The following is a 22,784-nucleotide window of genomic DNA, read 5'->3' on the forward strand; positions in this document are numbered from 1 at the left end:
TTCCAAAGACTGCATATCCTTCAGACCGGAACGTGTGATTTACTCCTGTTAGATATACCGGCTACACCGTCCTTCAGATCTAATACCTAAGTCCATTACCATCAGAATGATAATTACCCACTTATCCGTGATCGGAAATATTTAGTAATGAAATAAAGGAGGCGACGCTGAAGGAAAACCCGAAGTACAGAATTCATTCAGTCATGAACAATGCGTTTTATCTGAAAAATTAAATATAAAAAGCCTGATTTGTTATGAAAAGTTTTTTTTTTTATATATTGATTTATTAAAAATTACTGCCAACCCTATACAACTAATATTTTATTTCAGAGCGCGAAATTCGTAAATTTATGTAAATATTCCGCGTCTTCGTGGAGCGGGGGGGGGCGAGAAAGTTAGGGGAAAGGGGCCGAGAGGCGAGTTATAAGTGCGAAAGTATGGGGGGGCGCGGCACAACGTTGTGACTTGAATTAATTCGGTTCATTTAATTCTTGACAAATACCCGGATTATATAGATTAATGTAGTTGTGTATAGAACCTTCGTCGGCGTCTTGCGTGCGTTATATAACACATACAATAATATATCGTTGGATATATACCAGGAATATTCATAATCAACAGAACGATCCGTCCAAGCCCGGATTCCTGTTCCAAAATCCGTTTGCTTCAAAATGACGTCATATTAAAAAAATAAAAAAAAAAAACACGTTTTGCGCCTAACCGAAAGCTTAGGTAGGTAATAGTTTTGTTTTATCAATACCTACCTTTTAATAAGTCAATGGACCAATTCATTGCTATTAGTCTCGCTGACAGCTAATAGTATAAGCTGACAATATAAAAAAGTTATACAAATTGGTAATTTATAAACATCACGTTTAATAAATAGATATACAAAACAAAATGACGATTAACGAACGTTTTTAAAAAAAAGCCAGTTTTAAAAAAAAAAAACTCAAAGGTTTTTTGATTGATATTTAATACACTTACATGTATTTTTTTTTTCTACTCTAAGCAAAATAATTACAACATCCAAATTAAAATGTTCAAGACAAGAGAGGGACGTGTTCGAAGAAAACTCATTAAAACTAAACTAAATTCGATCGAAGGCCGAAAACGATACAATTTAAGTTTGAGAAAATAGAATCCTCTAGATTAAACTCAAGATATTTTGATTGAAAACACGCGTCAATTGATTAATCTTACTGCTGCTTTTGTATTAACTAAATAGTTTTGTTTGAATTCGGAATTCGATTGGAACAGATAATAATAAATTTTAAATTTCGACTTAAAAAAACAATGTATTCAATTTTAATTCAAAAAAGATTAGAACGAAAAAAATAATTAAATAAAGCTGTGCATTCCAGACCAGACTTTATAATAAGAGTTTTATTGTGTACATAAAGCAGTGTGATTGCCTTTGACTGTACGCGGCGCGAGTGGCAAGTTTTAATAGAAATTTAAATTAGGTACAGTGAGCGCCAAACGCTTGTATGTATTGCACTGGCTCGTGTTTTCGATATTGCTAGTTTTGAATTCGTAGTCGAAGAATAAACATTCCAAATTCAAACAAGCTGAATAATCTAAAAGATAGTTCTTCAAGCAAACGATTAATGTTTTGACTAACGGAAACAAACCGAGTTATTTAATTCAAAAAGAGAATGTCACTTTTCAATATATCGAAGGGTGAAAGGCTTAAGCGACATTTTTGCAACATTACAAGAGAGCCATTTAAAGTTTAAAATTTTGAAAAAATATCATTACAAAAAACTTCTTCAGCTATTTGAACAAAGTAAATTTAATTGAAGTTCAATTAAAAACATCGAACTGTTGATGCGAATATCAAATAAAACGCAATTTTAATTACAAAGACAAATGTCGCGTATTAGCCCCTCGATATGTAGGTACATATGTCTCTATAATTTATAAAAATAAATGTCATTCAACATTAACAAAAAAATGACCGAATTAACGAACTAAAAAATCAGAATATAACTACAGCCGAGCCCGAAATGACATCACTTCCTCTTCGAACTCGCGTTCCAAAATTCAAAATATCCGCGGCACCAACCGAAATTACCATATCCAACATTCCTATTCCAAAGTTAGAATAAGACGCAGGCAAAATAATGGAGCCATCAACTTATGATTGTCAAACAAGAGGCAAGACGGGGCTTAACTTTGAGCCTTCGTCCGCGGATAGAGTTGGGAGTAAATGATAACTTTAATCGATATTATTGACTAGTATCATTTGTAATACCTAGTATACTATTCAATTAGCGATTCAATTAGTTTCGGATGAAAATTTACAAAAACAATATCGGATTACAAACAAAACGTAAATAGCTTCAAAATACCCTTGATATGAAGTGATGACCTTAGTAACAGCTGCCACACCGTCCAAAGTAGAACACATGAACATTTCACATTGGAACAAGGCCCAACCTATATAACCACTACACAATCACTAATTACGTTTTTTACCTGGAAATAAAAAATGAGCCATCGCTCAAGCACATGTGAAACATAGATATTATTTTGTACAAGTACAGATGCATAAAATGATAATATACGACAGGAAAGCCATGTGGCTTAATGTAAAATACATTAATGTTAAAAAACAGTCGCTTGTGCCTGGCGACGCATCGCCACATCGCACACAATATTACTTATTATAGACTGTATATACTATATATTTACTATCATAAAGCGCGGCGACGAGTCGCCACGGCAGCAATCAGCTCTACGTGCGGCTATAGATGTTTCACATAAGACATATTATGTAGGCAATCTCGTCACTACCAGTATAGTGATACGGTTATAAATGTTTCACATAAAAAATGCTACTAGCCCAACATAATCACGTCCCTATATTTTTTTAAGGGATTTTATGACCTGGTAACTAAGACCTTTAAGTCATGTCTTATTTTAATTTATTTTCTTATTTTTATGAAAAATGATGAAATGAAATGAAGATGATTAATTTGAGACATTAATCGACTGGGATGAAATCAAATGAAATGAAATGAGATAATATGGGATGAAATATAATCTCAGTAAAATGGTAGTCATCTACTGAAACTTTTTCATTGGACTTTTTGGAGAATCCCGAGAAGTGACGTTCGGCGGCTTTGTTTCATTTTCCCATATTTGTGCACTTTCACAGATATTAAACAGTTAATAAACCACCATTATTACACATTTAATCCTGAAGAAACACTAAATAGACAAAATGAAACAAATCACACAACTTCACTCCTCGCGTTCCCGCCAAAAAGTCCACGTCCCTATATCGACATTAATAACCACAGATAATACTCGGTCAAGACCGTGACGTATTTGAGATATTCGAATAAAATACTATAAGCGTCTCATCCGTCACTATTCGAGTAAGTACAAACGAGCTCCGTTGGCTTCGTTCGACGCAAGTTTTGATAGAATTTTCAATTACCCTCCTTTGTTCCAGAGTTACGCGGGCGTCGTCTCGGAGCCGCGTACTTTGCTACTTTGTCTTTGTAACTTCGTTAGGAATTCGTATTTTGCAACAAAAACCCTATATATGTATGTACGTATTTCGAGCCCGCCATTTTCACGATTACGGAATATTTTTTTTGAATTTTCGAAAATGGAATCGTTCGTTTTTTTTTTAATTAGGTTTTTGAATATAACGTTCTAAACATTTAAATACCATCATTAGGTAAGTACCATTAGCGTTATTGAAATGCTTTTAGTTTAAAAGTAGTAAATATACAATAATTAAACGAAGGTAAACTGTAAAGTTAGTTTAGCATGACGGCGTTAACAATATTTCTAATAAACATCACGTGCAACAGGCGTGACTCACACAAGCCGGGTGCGCCGGCCGTGTCGTTCCACTCGTGCAACAGAAGTGACTCATAAGCCAGCTGCGCCGGCTAGTATAAAAAGGCGGTGCGTGCCTTGTTCAATCACGATTCTGCAGGATAGCCGTCGGAGCGCCTTGGTTCCTTAGGAATGTGGATCTCCACGACGACCTGGAGCTCGACTCTTTTAGTAAGTATCTACAGTCGGCATCGCTGCGCCATTTTGAGAAGGCGGCACGACATGAGAACCCTCTCATCGTAGCCGCTGGAAATTACATACCCGACCCAGTAGACCGAATGGTAAACCGTCGACGTCGCCCAAAGCACGTCATTACGGATCCTCCTGATCCATTAACGGTGCTTTTAGGCACCACAAGCACCGGTCACCGTCCTCGTCGAACCCGTCGCTTGCGACGAAGGGCTCGACGAGCGAACTAACCCATAGACACAGCCCACTGAGTTTCTCGCCGGATCTTCTCAGTGGGTCGCGTTTCCGATCCGGTGGTAGATTCTGCGAAGCACTGCTCTTGCTAGGGTCAGTGTTAGCAACTCTCCGGTTGAGCCCCGCGAGCTCACCTACTAACGTTAGGGTGAAGCTGAAATAGCCTCTCAAGGCTATCAGCATAGGTAGGGAAAAAAAAAAAAAAAAAATGCGAGAAACCGGTACGCGATCGTGCCGCCTTCATCCTAGGACGTCTCTACCCGATGATATGTAGGCGAAGTAAAATGTCCCTTAGAAATAAGGTGACACTCTACAAAACTTGCATACGCCCCGTCATGACCTATGCAAGTGTAGTGTTCGCTCACGCGGCCCGCATACACTTAAAATCCTTTCAAATCATTCAATCCCGTTTTTGCAGGATAACCGTCGGAGCCCCGTGGTTCGTCAGGAATGTCGACCTCCATGACGACCTGGACTTAGAGTCCATCAGTAAGTACCTGCAGTCGGCGTCCATGCGCCACTTCGATAAAGCGGCACGACACGAGAACCCTCTCATCGTGGCCGCCGGTAACTACATTCCCGATCCTGCGGACCGAATGGAAAGCAGTCGACGTCGCCCAAAACACGTCATCTCGGATCCTCCTGATCCACTAACGGTGCTTTTAGGTACTTCAAGCACCGGTCACCGTTCTCGTCGAACCCGTCGCTTGCGACGAAGGGCTCGACGAGTAAGTTAACTCTCAGACACAGCCCACTGAGTTTCTCGCCGGATCTTCTCAGTGGGTCGCGTTTCCGATCCGGTGATAGATTCTGCGAAGCACGACTCTTGCTAGGGTTCGTGTTAGCAACATCGTCAGGTTTGAGCCCCGTGAGCTCACCTACTAAAGTTAGGGTTACGCTGACATAGCCGCTAGGGCTATCAGCTTAGGTAGGAAAAAAAAAAAAAATGCGAGAAACATTCGTTGGATTGCGCTTGCCTGGTGCACTTACTATATCCTTGTTACGTTGTGTGATTCAGTGACTGTTGTACGTACTGGTTAAAGTTGGACAAGTGTTAAAGTGAATTGTTAAGATAACATATTGTTGATTAAATCAGGAATCAGAAGTGACATCGTTTTACTTGGTGTTCAACAAGATAATGACTACCCTCAAGCTTACATCAGAAGTGAGATCAGGACTCTACTCTTACTGGCGTGACGTGTTTGAACATGTTCGAAGTACAGCAAAAAAAAAAACATTATGCAGATCAGAATACTAGTAGTGGTACGCCACAAGAACGTGAATGCAGCATACGTAAGTCGTGTAATAACGTCTCTGTTACCTCGATGGAAGATCTGAGCCACGAAGAAATCGTCACATCTTACGTTCTGGCTCATGTTGCCCAGTTTGACTGTCGACGTCATCACATGGCGTTTACTAACGGAAATACAACACGTAACAAGCTATTGCAAGAAATTAAGGCAAGTGCAAATCTCAAGTGAAACTTCGATCGCAATAATGGATCTGTCATGACGAGTGGGTAGTTCCGACACGAATCGTTTTTAAGCCAATGACTACTGCTAGAGTTATATGGCACTAGTACAGTAAACCAGGACATGAGACTGTGAATTGTCGCTGAAATTTTAGAATCTACTCGATTCAATACCAATAACACTACACGTTCGATGACTTCGGGCTCCAGCAAGCAAGCAAACAAGAAAGCAAGCAAGTTTCCGTGGGGAAGAAAAATTGACACATCTGAAGTCGTCGTGACCTGTAAGATAAGACGTCCGGTGCGTTCGTGTCTGGCGATGCGGCGGTGTTCGGGTTCCGCTGGCGGATGCAGGTTTTTCCGGTGAAGTGCGTGCTTGTGCGTGCTTGACAAGTGTTCGCGGTTGGCTTCCTCAGTGTGGGAGTAACATCGTGTAAGAGAGGTGGAACCCGTAAAATTGTAGTTTGCGTGGTGGCTGGTAAGATTTGTTGCGGTAAGAAGTTTGCATGGTGGTAAAATGTCTTGTGAGTCTGCACAGGTAGCCGGAGGTGAGACTTCCGCGGTCGCGGCCCACCCAGTCCGCGAGAACCGGGCAGATCGCCTCGACGGTACGGAGGCCGGCCGACGGGTCCGCCAAACGACGAGATCACGCCTCCAGCACGGACTGCCGATATTGGAGCCCCCGCGCTCCGGCTGCACTTGCGCTAGGGTGCGCCGCCTCGTAGGAGACTGTGCTGTGGCAGGTCCAACCAGAGACGTCAACGTGTGTTCCAGAGCTTCAGTGTGTTACAGATAAGTGGTTTTGGCTTCCCCTTTATGTTCCATTCAAGGTCAGAATGTAGTCTCAAAAAAAAAAAAAAAAAAACATAGTAATTTATTCAATGGTAAGCGGTTTCATGAACAACTCACTCTTTGATCTGAAAGTAACTCGAACCAATCATGGCAAGAGCAGTTAGGGGATATTCAACTCGCCCTTAATAGTACACGTTGTCGAGTAACAGGGTTTACTCCAATAGAATAGATGTTTACCGTTCAGGGTAGTTCACTTGAAATATCTAAGTTTCAACAGAGTGATAATCCCTCTAGATTAGATCTTGATTTAGCACGGTCGAAGGCCTGCGAAAACAAAAAAAAAAAAAAACAAAAATGGGCACAAACAGAAGCTTGGTTTAGTCGAGGCAAAGCTAAAGTCAAACTCTTTTCCGCTGGGGGTTTTGTTTTCGTAAATTAGACCGAAAATATAAAGGTCCCTTCAACATTACTGCACCCCGAATCCTGATCACGCAGGAGCAAGTCACCGTCGTCGCCCTAGACACGTCCTTACGGATCCACCAGATCCAATAACTCTTGCATTAGATACCTTCAGCTCTAACACTAGGAGCAGGCTGAGGAACCCCGGTAACCGTACTCATCGAACTCTACAAAGAGGCCGACGTGCAACCTAACCCATGCATCAGCCCACTGAGTTTCTCGCCGGATCTTCTCAGTGGGTCACGATTCCGATCCGGTAGTAGATTCATTCGCGAAGCAATTGCTCTTGAGTTGTTAGGTCTCCTTCGGAGGCACTCGGGCAGTTGTTAGCAAATCCCACCCCTCTTGGCTGAGCCTTTGCTCGCCCACCCGTCCCGGTGAAGCGGGAAAGGCCTCCGGACCACCAGTAATATTTCAATCATCTGCAGTTTTGGAAAACGATAGGTATAAGTTGAGACATGTAAATGGTTCTAGTGTACAAAGTTTCCCATGAAAACTTACGCGAAGTACCTCGAGGCCCGTCAGGCCTACTAGAAATTTCTGAAAATTATAGTGACGATGACGTGACGGCGTACACAGATGGGTTAAGTAATCTTGTTCATGAAACTGATCTTAATGATGACGACTCTATCACTGACAATAGAAGCGACATTTTTGTCCGCAAATAGCGATACAGCAAACATAGTCTGCGGGTAGTGATACAATGTCTGTAAGCTCAGGCACCTCAGGTGCAGGTGTTGGAAATGTAGAAAACGATGGTCGGGCTCGCACTATTTCTGAAGAAATTCCGTATAAATGTTCTGGTTTAAGAGATGTTTTAACAAACGCTACCGTACACGCAGATTAAAAAAAAAAAAAAAAAGAGAAAAAAAAAATGTAGGTCATTGAAGGGTCTGTCCGGTCCAATGGCTTGGCTATAGGGATTTTCATCTGGACTAGCCACAACAATTAGCTACAGGGATTGCGATCCGGTCTAGCACTATCCGGTCCAGTTCGAAAAACTGAAGGGATAACAATTCCGATTTAAGTTAAAAGGGACATACTTACATACCTGAAGAGATTTAAATGAACTGGCCCAGGTATGTAAGCAGTCAGTATTTATAGCCAGTATAGGATTTTCTGAAGAATTCTGCGAACCGAACCGTATTAGATTGTTAATATCATAGACCACGTTTTAAGTTGCATCCGTTAATGTCAGGATGAACGAATACGCTTATTGTCTACAGAACAACCATAAAAAGGCGCACGAGGACGAGCGCATGTCAGTATGGCCGTGACGGCGTTAACAGTATTTCTAATAAACATCACGTGCAACAGGCGTGACTCACACAAGCCGGGTGCGCCGGCCGTGTCGTTCCACTCGTGCAACAGAAGTGACTCATAAGCCAGCTGCGCCGGCTAGTATAAAGAGGCGGTGCGTGCCTTGCGAGAAACATTCGTTGGATTGCGCTTGCCTGGTGCACTTACTATATCCTTGTTACGTTGTGTGATTCAGTGACTGTTGTACGTACTGGTTAAAGTTGGACAAGTGTTAAAGTGAATTGTTAAGATAACATATTGTTGATTAAATCAGGAATCAGAAGTGACATCGTTTTACTTGGTGTTCAACAAGATAATGACTACCCTCAAGCTTACAAGCATATAAATGTCTGGAATATTATTAATAAATAAACAAAATTCAATTCTCAATATTGACGGCTAAGTGAATCGATAGAAGAAAGCTTCACTTTCCTGGGTCATCGGGAAGTTATTCAAAAATCACTCCAAAAAGATGTCGAGAAAAAGATGTTATACTGGTGGTAGGACCTCTTGAGAGTCCGCACGGCTAGGTACCACCGCCCTGTCTATTTCTGCCGTGAAGCAGTAATTCGTTTCAGTTTGAATGGTGGGGCAGCCGCTGTAACTACACTGAGACCTTAGAACTTATATCTCAAGGTGTGTGGCGCATTTACGTCATAGATGTCTATGGGCTTCAGTAACCATTTAACACCAGGTGGGCTGTGAGTTCGTCCACCCACTTAAGAAAAAAAATATCGATTTATTGTGTCGTTTTTTGTTACACCTTTTTCGCTCTAGTCTCTTTCCACGCTCTAAAAAATCAGTAATTTGAGTTATAATTTCTGAAGTTCTAAATTTAAAACATATTTTAAACGACCAAAATGTTGTACTATTTAAAACTCCTTTTTAAACCGAGGATTCCAATTTTAAACTTTGGCGTCGATGTCTTGGACGTACGGTCCCCTCCGCGCCCCGCGCCCCGCCTCCTCGCGGTGAAACTTTCGCGTTTCAGAACGTCCACCGCCGCGCTTAATAAATTTTCAACTAAGTTTTAAATATTATTCTGTTCTGTTTATAAATACATATTAGTGGTTCCGTCCAATCATCGAAATTCGAACGTAGTTTTGTCGTTTCATTTATTCGCTATTGATTTTTTGAAAAAAGAACGATTACGATGCTTGTTCTTTTTATTAAAAACGCACTGGCCGATAGTCAACGAAAAAAAAAGAAGAATTCGATTCACAGCTAGAGTAGAAAATTGTACTCAGCTCTAAAAAAATAATGATAAATGTCGTATTAATATAATTTATATTTTTTCATATTTTACGTTTTAATTTACCATCAAGACAAGAGGTCGCGGTGATGTCAAAAAAGACAGTGGTCGAATGAATGAAGATAAAAAATTGCAAGATATAATATTATACTCGTAATAAGGGATGTGATCTACATATAAATATCCAACAATAGAATTTGCTAACGAACCTTATACTTGGTTTTACAAGTGCAATTCTGACTGCGAGTATTGTGCTTGGTATACTATAGAGGTCAGTAGTGAAATATTCGCTTGCTCACTTAAAAACTATGTTTGTATTATAACTGTACTTCCTATAGACTTCATATGTGGGGAGCATTTGTAATTTGAAACATGTCATTTTGTAGAAAAGACTTAGTGTTATAAGCTTTAAGTCTCACCTGATGACGCTTACCTTCATATTGTATGTTTGTCATATTTTTCCTGTGACATTTATGGGATCGGAATTTAAAATACTGAGAAGTTAAAAATACCGTCACAATTTAAACACCTTCGCCTTCGTTTTCACTCTCTGTTAAGTGTATTATCTGTGCTCTCCGTCCTGTCATCTGTCAAACTCGGACAAACTACAGCTTGTCAAACTCAAAACGTTCCGTTCCTACATAAGTATATAATTAAAAATATAGCGATAGAGCTGCTTATAACGATAATCTTTGCACTACAGAACATCAACAAATTTACAGACAGATTATTTCACGATTGAAAAAATAACACTAAATTCAAATTCCAAGTTACCGAACACAATATTCAAGGAAAGCTTCAAACAACAACAAAAAAACAACATTAAAATAAAACGAAACAATTCGAAAAACAAATATTTAAAAACGGAACAGTTCGAAATGTTAATTTACAACAATTTTACATTCCGAAACTATCCCGGTCGGGTAAAAAAGGTCGGCCTAACCAAACACGTACCCTTATAAACCAGGGGGGAAAAACGTCCAAAAAGGCAGTAAAACTAAAGGAATTAACAAGGGGGGGAACTACTTTCCGAACTCCCCCACGGCGGGGGTTTGACCGAAATATATGAATCTCAATTTATATTTTCGCACGGGTCCAGTGAAATTTCGAATGTTTTTCGAATAATTTGTTTCGTTGCTTTTGGTTTTTCGGAATAACGTAAATGTTTTTTTTTTTTTGAGATCGACTTTACCTCTTTTTGCCTGGCGGTCTTGAAAAGATAGCTGGTATTTTTTTTAAGTGTAAAATTTAATGGTTAATATGGAACACTAATTTAGTCGCATTTATGAGCATCGTTTAATGGAAAAAAAATAGAAGTACGGTTTGAAAATGCAGCACTTTTTTATGCACTATGAAAGATGATTCCTTAGCTTTGTGCTGATTTTGGTTATAAATTATAGGTATTAGGTATGGGCGTTTCGCTAATTCTCTGTATATCGCATGTTTCTCATTTTTTTTAGAATTCTAAATACTAAAAAAAAAAGAACAAGCAAAACAACCTTCGTCTAATCTGTATTAATGTAGTATTAATACATCAGAGACAATAGGCATCTGAGTTAGCGTTACAAATGAGCTGTCAATAACATAGACAATAGATACAAAGGTCATACGCTACCTTCGTTCACTTGCTTATTAGTGCCTATTTCAATTTCTTAGGCTTTTATGTTTGATGGTTCTTGTAACATGGAGATGATGGCGGGTCTTGATACGACATCCACGCAATTAGTGACGAAGTCTTGCATAATGGTGACACCACTGTGAAATGAGTAGAATGGTGGTGGTAGCGGTTTCACGATACGTCCCACCCCTAGTGAATGCTGTATAGCGATTATATTCGTTATAATATTCGAAAAACGTGGATTCAGATTAAAATTAATCTGAATCCGACCTTACTACGTCCAGGATAAGAGATGGAATCTTCTATCTATTAATTCAAAGCCATACATTGCATGCTCGAAATATTAATCGCAGTAAGGAATCACGAAAGATTTTAACAATCATTAGGCTTTACGCTAACCAAATTTATCGAACCGTGAACTTCTTATAAAAAAAAAAAATTTCAATAATTCACCAAATTCGATTTTCGAATACAAATTTCCCGGAAGAAACAAGAGCAAACCAAAAAAAATTATTAAACAATTTCGAATTTCGAACGCCAAGATGGCGACATGGCGTCATTTACAGCCTGCAATATTAACTGTCTACATTCGGATCACGAACACCTGACAAAAGTACTGCATCCCGACTCCAGACCGCTCTCGGAACAAATTCAATAAAGTTCAGCCGAAACTACGCTAAGGGGAATACATAATTTCTTAGTGTCTCTTTGTATGGAGTTTAGGGATGGGACGACGCAGACTGGAATTCGATATTTTTTATATATTCGCATAAGCAAACAGAATCGTCGTGTGCAGACTAAGCAAACTTTACTCATAGAATTGTAATTTATTTGGTATACTATTGCCGTTTTAATCTGTACTGCAATCCATCAAACCCTCGAGACATTGAAACTTGAAGTTTATTATCGATTAACTCGTCTACCTAAACCTCAACTGATCTCATTGGACAGAATTTGAAATTAATGTTTTTTTTTAATCGATTAAAATCTACATTTAATAAAACCTTGAATCCAATGCGACGCTTATTATAAAAAGGTAAAATTTAAAAAAAAATGTTTTTCCTACCTTACCGGTTTTTTTTACAATAAAATCAAATTACACAAAATAAGTAATAATTTTGATCACACTTTTATTGGCTTGATGCGTGCGTGTGTTTGTTTGTATCAAACGGAATCTTTGAACGTCATTTTCGCCAACTTCCAGACCTTAGATTAACTTGAATAGTTGCACATGCATCAAGGACCGATGACAGAACAATAATTTTATAACTTCGCTTCAATATCCGGACTACTCTCAACAGAATAGAAAATATGAAGTTAATTATTAGTTTGGTTTGCTCAAGCATTTTATTTTTATTTTTTATCTATTAGCGAAATTTCACATTCACGGTAGGCAGCGGCTTGGCTCTGCCCCGGGCATTGCTGAAGTCCATGGGCGACGGTATTCACTCACCATCAGGTGGGCCGTATGTTCGTCTGCCTAGCCAGGCAATAAAAAAAGGCATTTATCTTTAATTAACGGTGCGTTTTATTTTTGTATTAGCATCAACAGCTCGATGTTTTTAATTGAACTTCAATTAAGTTTAATCCATTCAAATCGCTGAAGAAGTTTTTTTTAACGATATTTTTCCTAAAATTTAAACTTTAAATGGCTCTTCTGTAAAATTTCTAAAATGTCAGTTAAATCAAATAGCCTTTTACCGTTCGATACATTATAAATATTTAGTATCAATACCGTAATGGCGCCTCCCTAGAAACAGCAGCGTTACTATTTAAATCCAGTTACGAGTTCTGAATGTATTTTGTTAATTACAAGTAAGTTGTTACATGAAAATTTCTGAGACGCAGGTGCGCCTCGCTCCTTACGTACCTACATACCTAGAGGACTTTAATTTGTTTCAAGAAATGTCTTTATTTACCATAACAACGTAAACGTACCTAAATATCGTTCAGTCATTATTACATAATTGCGAAAGGGGAGACGAACTTAATTGGAACTCTGCGGGCTACGAATTACATACCTTTATTGTTTGACACATAAATGTTTTATAACCATTTAAAAACTAAACAGTAGAGTTTCTTTTCTTTTTTTTCTAAATTCGAAAAACGTGATTCAATTCGAAAGTGACGTATAATAATTCGTAGCATCACGAGAGCGCACCGGGCCGCCATATTGTATTTAATTCCGACCAAGTCGGTTTAATTTTCGAATTTGGAAACTTGGAGCGCGCCGTTCCACGTTTAAATTCAAGTTTGAATCGAGCCGGCTCCGTATTCGAGGCACGAGTTTTCATATCGCGCCTTCGAGAGGGATCGCGACTTGTTAAATTGACTTGTCGAATAACTTTCACGAGAAAAAGCTGAGCCACAACGATTAGATTAATATTCGCGCTGCGATTATCGATGTTACTCTAATGTGATTATTGATAATCGATTTACATTAAGACTATATTCCGAAATCAAATCGTTACGTAATCGATTCCTCAACACCTAATTATTTACAAAAACAAAAAAATTCGAAATTCTAAATTTAAAAAAAAATTATAGGTATTCATTCAACACATTCAAAACTACATGCGTTCTAGAATAAAGAATTAAACGTTTTAAATGTGGAAACGAAACGAATCCCGGGCGAGTTCCTATTTCAAACGCTTCCTCCCGGATGCCGGGCTCCTTGCCGAGAGAGAAGTAAACAAAATTTCTGCAAGGATATGAGGGCCCACCCCCCCGGGCGGGGGGCACACCCCCAGGGTACGCGACTAGTTAACGTTTTTTGCATGTGTACTCCGCACGAATGGGGATTTTTATTCGTGTGCGTAGTTTTATAGTTACGTAGCTCTAGGAAGGGCGGGGGTGTTCGGATAAGCTTTTTAACCCCCGGAAAGGGTTAAATTTAATAGACGGCTTTTGAGTAAAAACTTGTAATATGGTCGCGTACGGGTTATGTTTCCGGGGAAAAGTTTCGGGTGGTTTTAATGAAATTTTTCGTAATTCAAAACCGTGTGGTTCGCTGCGTCCGCGCTTCGCGACATATTTTTTGTTTGTTGTTTGTAACAGGAACTTTAGTTTAATTTTAGTAATAAATAAAAAAAATCTTAACTATAACTAGTCATTGAATTAATTACTTAGGTACGACCATATAAAATGGTGTTAATATTTTGTTTAAGTATTCAGACAAAGCGATCGAAACGTGCTTTACAATTCCATAATATTTCTACAATTTCTTCCAAATTCGATTTTTAAGTAAAAAAGTTTTTATTCTAAATGTTAATGAGCTAAAATATCGAAACAAAAACATATAACATTTAGGTACTCTAAAATTCCAATTTCGAAAAAAAAAACTTACCGCCAACAAAACGGCAAACAAACCAATAAAACAAAAACAAAATAAAAACAAAAAAAACCAACCAACCAATCGCAACGGATTCCAAATTGAAACTCGACGCGCGCTTATAAAAAATACGATCCCCGCCATAGTGGCTTGCTAAGTATCCACCCCGATTCTAACCCAAGAATAGCTAAGGCGGGCCGCGGTGGAATGGGGAGGGACGCGCGGGGTTTTTTCACCCTTTGAAGAATTGCCCCAAGGCGCGGGGAGGTTTTTGCAAGCGAGGCCGCGCCTGTGTGAGTTTAGTTGTAAGTATAAAACGAATTGAAAAGGGTGAAGTTTTTGAACGCGCCGCGCTCCGGTCGATAACGCTAGAGATTCATAGACAATTAAAATTTACTATTATAAATTCGAATTTCGAATTTGTTATGAAAACAATTTTTAAAAAAAATGCTTAATGTCAGTAATCCGCTTGTCTGTCTAATGTCTATTTCTAAGGCAAAGGATTCGCGTGATCCTCATTTTAGGTACAACATACTCCAAGTCAGATTGTATTGATATTATGGTGTATTTATTTTTAAATTATTAATGTTGAGTAAGAGCGAACCTTGATATAAATTTTAATTTATAATTTTTGCGATTTTTTATTTATTATATTAAGCAATGTTATGTGGAAGTCATTAGTGAACATGAGTTAAGTACGTACTTCATTCAAAAAGGTCGGTTACCATCCGAACGACTTATCTCCTGGTGGATGACTGAATTTTCATTTTAGATGTCTATGGGCTTCAGTAACCACTTAACACCAGATGGGCTGTGAGCTCGTCCAGCCATCTAAGCCATAAAAAAGAATTTACGCCAATAAGCTCACGAACATTTTTAGTGGCTTACCCACGGTTGATATTTAAAATGAGAGTACCCCATAACACATTCGCATTACAATTAAAAAAATTAAACTACTTTAAACAATAATTTACTGTAATAGAATATCCAAAGAATGAACTAAGAAACACGCTTTAGATCAACAGTCAAAGAACACAATAACCATGCATCCCTTCGTGCTACAGGATGGATCCCTTTGCTTGATACATTGTAAAAGTAAGCGCCCTCCGTGAGCTTGCGATGTCTCAGATATCCAATGCAAACGAATTTTAGATACTTGTTTTGAATTCGTACCAGAAGTCGATACAGGGTGTTGCAAAATATTAATAAAAAAATTGGTAATAGAAATATTTTCATATTTTAATGTAGGTATTTGTGGTTGGATAAACACAGTTTCTCGACTCTTCAACTCTTCGGTTAAGACTCTTCATGGAGGTACCTGTAGACGTCTTCTTGATTTAGAAACATACTGGTGTTAGGACATCTTGTGAGTCCGCGCGGGTAGGTACCAACACCCTGCCTATTTCTGCAGTGAAGCAGTAATGCGTTTCGGCTTGAAGGGTGGTGCAGCCGTTGTAACTATACTTGAGACTTTAGAACTTATATCTCAAGGTGGGTGGCGCATTTACGTTGTAGATGTCTATGGGCTCCGGTAACCACTTAACACCAGGTGGGTTGTGAGCTCGTCCACCCATCTGAGCAATTAAAAAAAAAACAATTGTCTAAAATCCTAAAACAACGCATCAATTCAATTTCACTTAGAAGAGCTATGGTGTGTTTAAATGCTAACGTATTCCACTCCAGTATTCCGTTTTTGAGTAACCATGCATTATGGGTTGACCTCAATGTAATTCCCGTTCACGGTCTTATTGCTGCCTTTGCAAAGTCCTTGCTTATTTCCCACGATGCCAACACGTTCAGGTACCCAGTACGATCTACTCCATTCAAGACTCTTCACCATTGTGCCTCCGTAGAGTCCGAGTTTTTTGGCCACATCAGAAAACAGATCTCTTCATGAATGAGGAAGACGACGCGAGGGGGATGAGGTGACCACAGATACTGAACCAAGAGTCGTTGCTATTTTTTATTTATTTATTGCTTAGATAGGTGGACGAGCTCACAGCCCACCTGATGTTAAGTGGTTACTGGAGCCCATAGACATCTACAACGTAAATGCGCCACCCACCTTGAGACATAAGCTCTGCGGTCTCAAGTATAGTTGCAACGGCTGCCCCGCCCTTCGAACTGAAACGCATTGCTTCACGGCAGAAACAGGCGGCGTGGTGGTACCTACCCGTGCGGACTTCTTGTCCTACCACCAGTAATTACGCAAATTATAATTTTGCGGGTTTGATTTTTATTACACGATGTTATTCCTTCACCGTGGAAGTCAATCGTGAACATTTGTTGAGTACGTATTTCATTAGAAAAATTGGTACCCGCCTGCGGGATTCGAACACCGGTGCATCGCTTCAATACGAATGCACCGGATGTCTTATCCGTTAGCCCACGACGACTACAAATTTCTATTCTTTAGTTGGATTTCAATTTTTTCAAATTTTTTTTTAATATTGAATTGTCTTCGGTCCTTAATAATTATACCAAATTTCGAGTTAATCCGGGGTCGAAATCATTTTCAAAGATTCCGATACATACTGTATGTAACATACGTCTGAAGCTAATAAAAGCGTATTAATAAAAACAAAAATCCTAAAGATCTTGGATGAATCGCACGTTCAATATTAACTATGCGACGAGTGGATGCTTTCATAACTATCTGATAGGTACTCTCAAATTTCGCCGCAACCTTCCAATTTCCCAATGAACTCAGGTAACCAAGAAATTCACTAACAATTACGTTCGCCTAGCCGGAATCACACAAGAAACGTAATATAAATTATCACCCTATATAAACATTTGCACCCTTAGCGAAAATCTTTGCGAGTCATTACTCGCAAGCCGGGGGTGGCTTGAGGCGGTCGGTTAAGGTACAACGGAATTTAGGGAAAAATATGGCCGACTGCGAACACTAACTATTCGAAGATTTTAATTTAAGAACGGCTTAATTTAAATTTATAAGTCGCATATGTGATTACAAATTTAAAATTCGAATTCGATTCTTTTTTCGAATACAGTTAAAATATTATTTTTTATTTTACTGGTGGTAAAGTGTCTTATAAGCCTACATGGAAGGTAGCACCACCCTGCCTATTTCTGCCGTGAAGCAGTAATGCATTTTGGTTTGAAAGCAGCCGTTGTGCTGTATAAAATACTGAGACCTTTGAACTTATATCTCAAAGTGGGTGGCGGCATTTATGTTGTTGACGTCCATGGGCTCCAGTAACCGCTTAACTACAGGTAGGCCGTGAGCGCCTTCACCCATTAAAGCAATAAAAACAATCTACAGAATATGTTTTTTTAGAGTTCTTTGAATAATCATATCGATTTCTATAATATGCCAGCCATTCCGGCTGTAGTATCAATGCGCCGGTCACCGTCCTCGTCGAACCCGTTGCTTGCGACGAAGGGCTCGACGAGCGAATTAACCCACAGACACAACCCACTGAGTTTCTCGCCGGATCTCAGTGGGTCGCGTTTCCGATCCGGTGCTAGATTCTGCGAAGCACGGCTCTTGCTAGGGCCAGTGTTAGCAACACTCCGGTTTGAGACCTGTGAGCTCACCTATGTCTTAGGGCGAAGCTGAAATTGCTTCTCAAAGCTTCTCAGCATAGCTTTAGCTTTTAACACATTCAAATTTATTTTATTCGTGACGTAAAATCTCAAATCAGCTTTCGATGGTAAATCCTTGTTATTAATTTCCATGGAAACTTTTTTAAATCGCATTAAATTAGACATTGAATCACATTCTGTTAGATATTAAAGAAAACTGATGACAACAGTAAATGCAATCACGATTTTATCAACACAAGACACATCCCCTTAAGGAGCGGTGGGTGGTGCTAGGGAATCTTCGTTCAAATCTGTGACGTTTTATCTAAATGGGCCTCGGAATGGGCGCCGTTCCGCTAATGACCCCGAAGAAATACTAAGACGAGGATTTGTGACAGTGAGTTACGTGTGGGAGGCGCCTTAATGTATGTACGTTGTTTACACGCGGCCTTATTTAATTTGAAAACGTTCTAATTTTGAAACTGCGCTCGTTTCGAGAATCCGTTCTGTTTATTATCAAATATCCCATTATTAATTATAATTAAAAGTCTTCGTGGCCTAAAGGATAAAACGTCCGGTGCATTCTTATGTATCGATGCACCGGTGTTCGAATCCCGCAGACGGGTACCAATTTTTCTAATGAAATACGTACTCAACAAATGTTCACGATTGTCTTCCACGGTGAAGGAATATCATCGTGTAATAAAAATCAAACCCACAAAATTCTAATTTGCGTAATCACTGGTGGTAGGACCTCTTGGGAGTCCGCACGGGTAGGTACCACCACCCCGCCTATTTCCGCCGTGAAGCAGTAATGCGTTTCGGTTTGAAGGGTGGGGTAGCCGTTGTAACTATACTGAGACCTTAGAACTTATATCTCAAGATGAGTGGCGCATTTACGTTGTAGATGTCTATGGGCTCCAGTAACCACTTAACATCAGGTGGGCTGTGAGCGCGTCCATACAACTAAGCAAAAAAAAAAAATTTAGATTTTCAAATTTGTTTTTTCTTAAATATTAAACAAATTTATTTAGTGTGCGAGATGTGTGTTGCGTTTTAAATACATAACGTAATAATAACGTTCGAAGTTTTAAATTAAGAATGATTTTAAATAAATTAGTTTTTAAATACGAGCTCTTGGTCAACGGATTTATTATCTTTAGCTGACATCAGAAAAGAAGGAGGTTATCAATTCGACTACATTTTTAACGCGTGTAACCTCAGAGCTTTTTTATAGGTACGTGAACCTATTTTCATGATTACAATTCGAAAGCTGGTGTTTTTCTTGCAATAAGTTCCTTTTAAACTTTATCAGAATTTAATCAGTACTTTTTTTTATTGCTTAGATGGGTGGACGAGCTCACAGCCCACCTGATGTTAAGTGGTTACTGGAGCCCATAGACATCTACAACGTCAATGCGCCACCCACCTTGAGATATAAGTTTTAAGGTCTCAAGTATAGTTACAACGGATGCCTCACCCTTCAAACCGAAACGCATTACTGCTTCACGGCAGAAATAGGCAGGGCGGTGGTACCTACCCGTTACTAGTTAAATATCCTTATTAATGTATATTTAACTTACTTCGACTACATGAATGATATCCCCTTTTTTTTGTAATTTTTTTGTATTAGCTCCTATATTTTTCAACTCATATTGTTTTCTTTAAGACGTGGACTATAACGAAAACAATTGACACTGAAGACCTCACTGCGTACGATAATAATATAAACTAAACAGTAGGTAGGTACATCTCTATTATGTAGTGTTGTAGTGAGGTGCTCACCGCCAACGATAAATCCTCGCGCCGTGAACGGAAAACCTAATGAAACGACATGCATTTTGCCCCGACCGACCTCCGTTCGTCTTAGTCTTGAGACATAGTGAGGCGAACAAATCAAATAATTTTTATTTATAATTAATTTTTTTCTATTAAATTTTTCGAGAAGTTTTTTTACTAACTATTTGCTGTCTAAGGGGCTATTCCAGCTATTTGCGGACGGTGTGCTCATGGGATCAATCTGAGAGAATTGCTAACACTGGCCCTAGTGCATACTGCAGGGCTTTGCAGAATCTACCACCGAGTCGGAGCCGTTTTAAAGATTATTTTAGAAACTTAAGAGTAGACTAGAGACTTGATCAGAGACTAGTGGTAGATTACTGGTGATAGCACGTCTTGTGAGCCCGCACGGGTAGGTACCACCTCCCTCCCTATTTCTGTCTTGAAACAGTAATTCGTTTCGGTTTGAAGGGTCCGGCAGCTGTTGTAACTATACTGAGACCTTACAACTTATACCTCAAGGTAGGTGGCTGCATGGCTCCGGTAAGCACTTAACACCATGTGGGCCGTGGACCCATCTACCCGCTTAAGCAATAAAAAAAAATCGGGCATAACATAACGAAGGTCTGTAATGAGTACAAAAAAAAAAAAAAATTTGAAAAAAGAACACGCAGTCTAAGAGTTGCGGCTCTATTCACGCGGACGCGTACCTACAAAGCGAGCGCAACAGAAAACAAATTACGAATGATCTCCCCCCGCGAAGACTCCCGCCAAATGACTCAGTTAACGGTAAATTGCTCGAGTGCTGCCTCTCGGAGCGAAATTTCCGTTGTGCTCCCCCACTCGGGCTAATGAAATTGTATCGATTTAATTTCGATTCAAATCGATTCTAATTGTATCGATGTTCTGGCGAAACTAATTTGTCTCTCGAACGGGACCGAACGACTCAGTCGGTCGACTAAGCTGCTATTGTTTTTATTACCGCCTCCGGGTTATGCGAAATGTAAACATAATTAAAACGGGCTTCAAAAAAATTGAAACTAAGAAAAAACTGCGAGATTAAACCGTAAAAATATTAATAGGTTAAGAGGCGCTTAGAAAATTTACGAGAACAAACCAATACTCACTCCTTGATGTCGATCGAGATGATTTTGTGCTAAGAACATTCAAACTTCGAATTTAATATAAACACATTGTAACCGATCACTTCACACGAATGTTCAATTTGCACTGAATTTTAAATAAAACAAACAATTTCAACAAAACAACAACAATGTAAACAAAACAATAAAATATACGTTCTATATTTAAAAAATAAGAATTAAAATTTTTGTTTCAATTCAATAGTTGCGAAGTTTTCGATTTATCAAGAATGCTTAAGATTCTTAATTCAAATTCCTTCGTTCCATTTTTAAATCGCATTTCAAACTTCAACCCTTGACCGCTGACGTTGCACTGAAGAAAACACTGGCCACTGTGGGACCACTAACTTGTTTTAGTATCAAGAAGATCATCTTTAGAATGGGGTTGGTTCGAGTGACCAAAACCGGCCGGCGGTCAGCCTGGGAACAAGAGGGTGATTCTGTTATTATACCGACGACGAATAAAATAATTGAATGTCGACCTTTAAGACGTTTTACAATTTTATATCTGTTAATAAAACTCCAATAATACAACTCGCTTTATAATAATTAATAGGTACTTTATAAATTTGGAGATTAACATAATTTCTTATGAGCGGTCGAAACGTCCGCTGTTGATCGAGTCTGTCGGCGATCGCGATCAGCTGATGCGTCCCCCCGTCCGCCGCTGTTGTCCACGCGTTCGATGCGTGGACAATATCGAAAATAATATTTTTAATTTCGATCATAAATTTGACAGATTTCTCATCTATATATTAATACGTGAAGCAAGAACATCGTATCCCTGTTTACGAAAATTGCGTGGACGGAGGAGTATGAAATTTCCCACACTCATAGAGAATATAGAATAGGAATGCAGAATGTTATTTTTTTTTAATTCTGCATAATTAAATCAATAAAAAAAGAACATTACAAGCACTATCATGTATTTGGCACAACACTTATATTATTATTATTATTAACTCTTTGTTTATTGTCAAAGTTATTATTGTTTAAAGTCTGTGGTAAAATTGAGAATAGGTTAAGTTTTTTAAATTAATATTATTTGTCTATAGTGTAGTCCTGGCGAAATCCGTGATTAAAGAAGTATAGTCTTTGACAATAGAACCATAATAATGTTCAAACTTTTAATTTCAATTGATAGTTTAATTTCGATAAAAATTTTTATGAATGAAGGATTACTGCTGTCCCAGAGACTTTTCATGTTTCACCAGGGCAGGTGGGCCAGGAGGGCTGGGATCAGCTAACAGCTACCTAAGCGCTTCCAAAGAAGACCCAACGACTCAAGAGCAAATGCTTCGCGAATGAATCTACTACCGGTTCGGAATCGCAACCCGCTGAGAAGATCCGGCCATGAATTTCGGCTACTGAGGGACTACCATTATAATTAAAATACACGAAAACTGAATGATGGAATATCAATAGATATATTTATTTGGATCGCGAAGCAGCCCGTGTCTTTTCAAGAATGGTAGATACCAATGTTATATAATAATTGGGACTTCATCTTCGAATGTCAAGATGGATGAAGGCGTTCATGTTATGATGTCTATGGAAACCTATAACCACTAATCACTAAGTGGGCCATTTAGAACAAAAACAGCCAAGAAATCGCGAGTCTAAGCTTACGAAGTGAGATTTCAATCGTGACGTAATTTTTTTTATTTTGTTCTACGACTTTTTACTGGTGGTAAGACTTCTTGTGAGTCCGCACGGGTAGGTACCACCACCCTGCCTATGTCTGCCGTGAAGCATTAATACGTTTCGGTTTGAAGGGTGGGGCAGCCGTTGTAATTATACTTGAGACCTTA

The 22,784-nt window shown here is 38.9% G+C and overlaps 1 long non-coding RNA gene across 1 annotated transcript in view; it reads right to left on the reverse strand.

Annotated features, from left to right (window-relative positions):
- LOC134201523 (uncharacterized) overlaps positions 1-21,386 on the reverse strand; it is a 33,028-nt gene extending 11,642 nt beyond the window's left edge. Inside the window, exon 1 of the long non-coding RNA XR_009976872.1 lies at positions 20,959-21,386. This is a non-coding gene — a long non-coding RNA (uncharacterized LOC134201523). The remainder of the gene's footprint in view (positions 1-20,958) is intronic.
- Positions 21,387-22,784: the final 1,398 nt, after the last annotated feature.

The sequence above is a fragment of the Bombyx mori genome, chromosome 27 (genome assembly GCF_030269925.1).
Source record: "Bombyx mori chromosome 27, ASM3026992v2".
Classification (NCBI taxonomy): domain Eukaryota; kingdom Metazoa; phylum Arthropoda; class Insecta; order Lepidoptera; family Bombycidae; genus Bombyx; species Bombyx mori.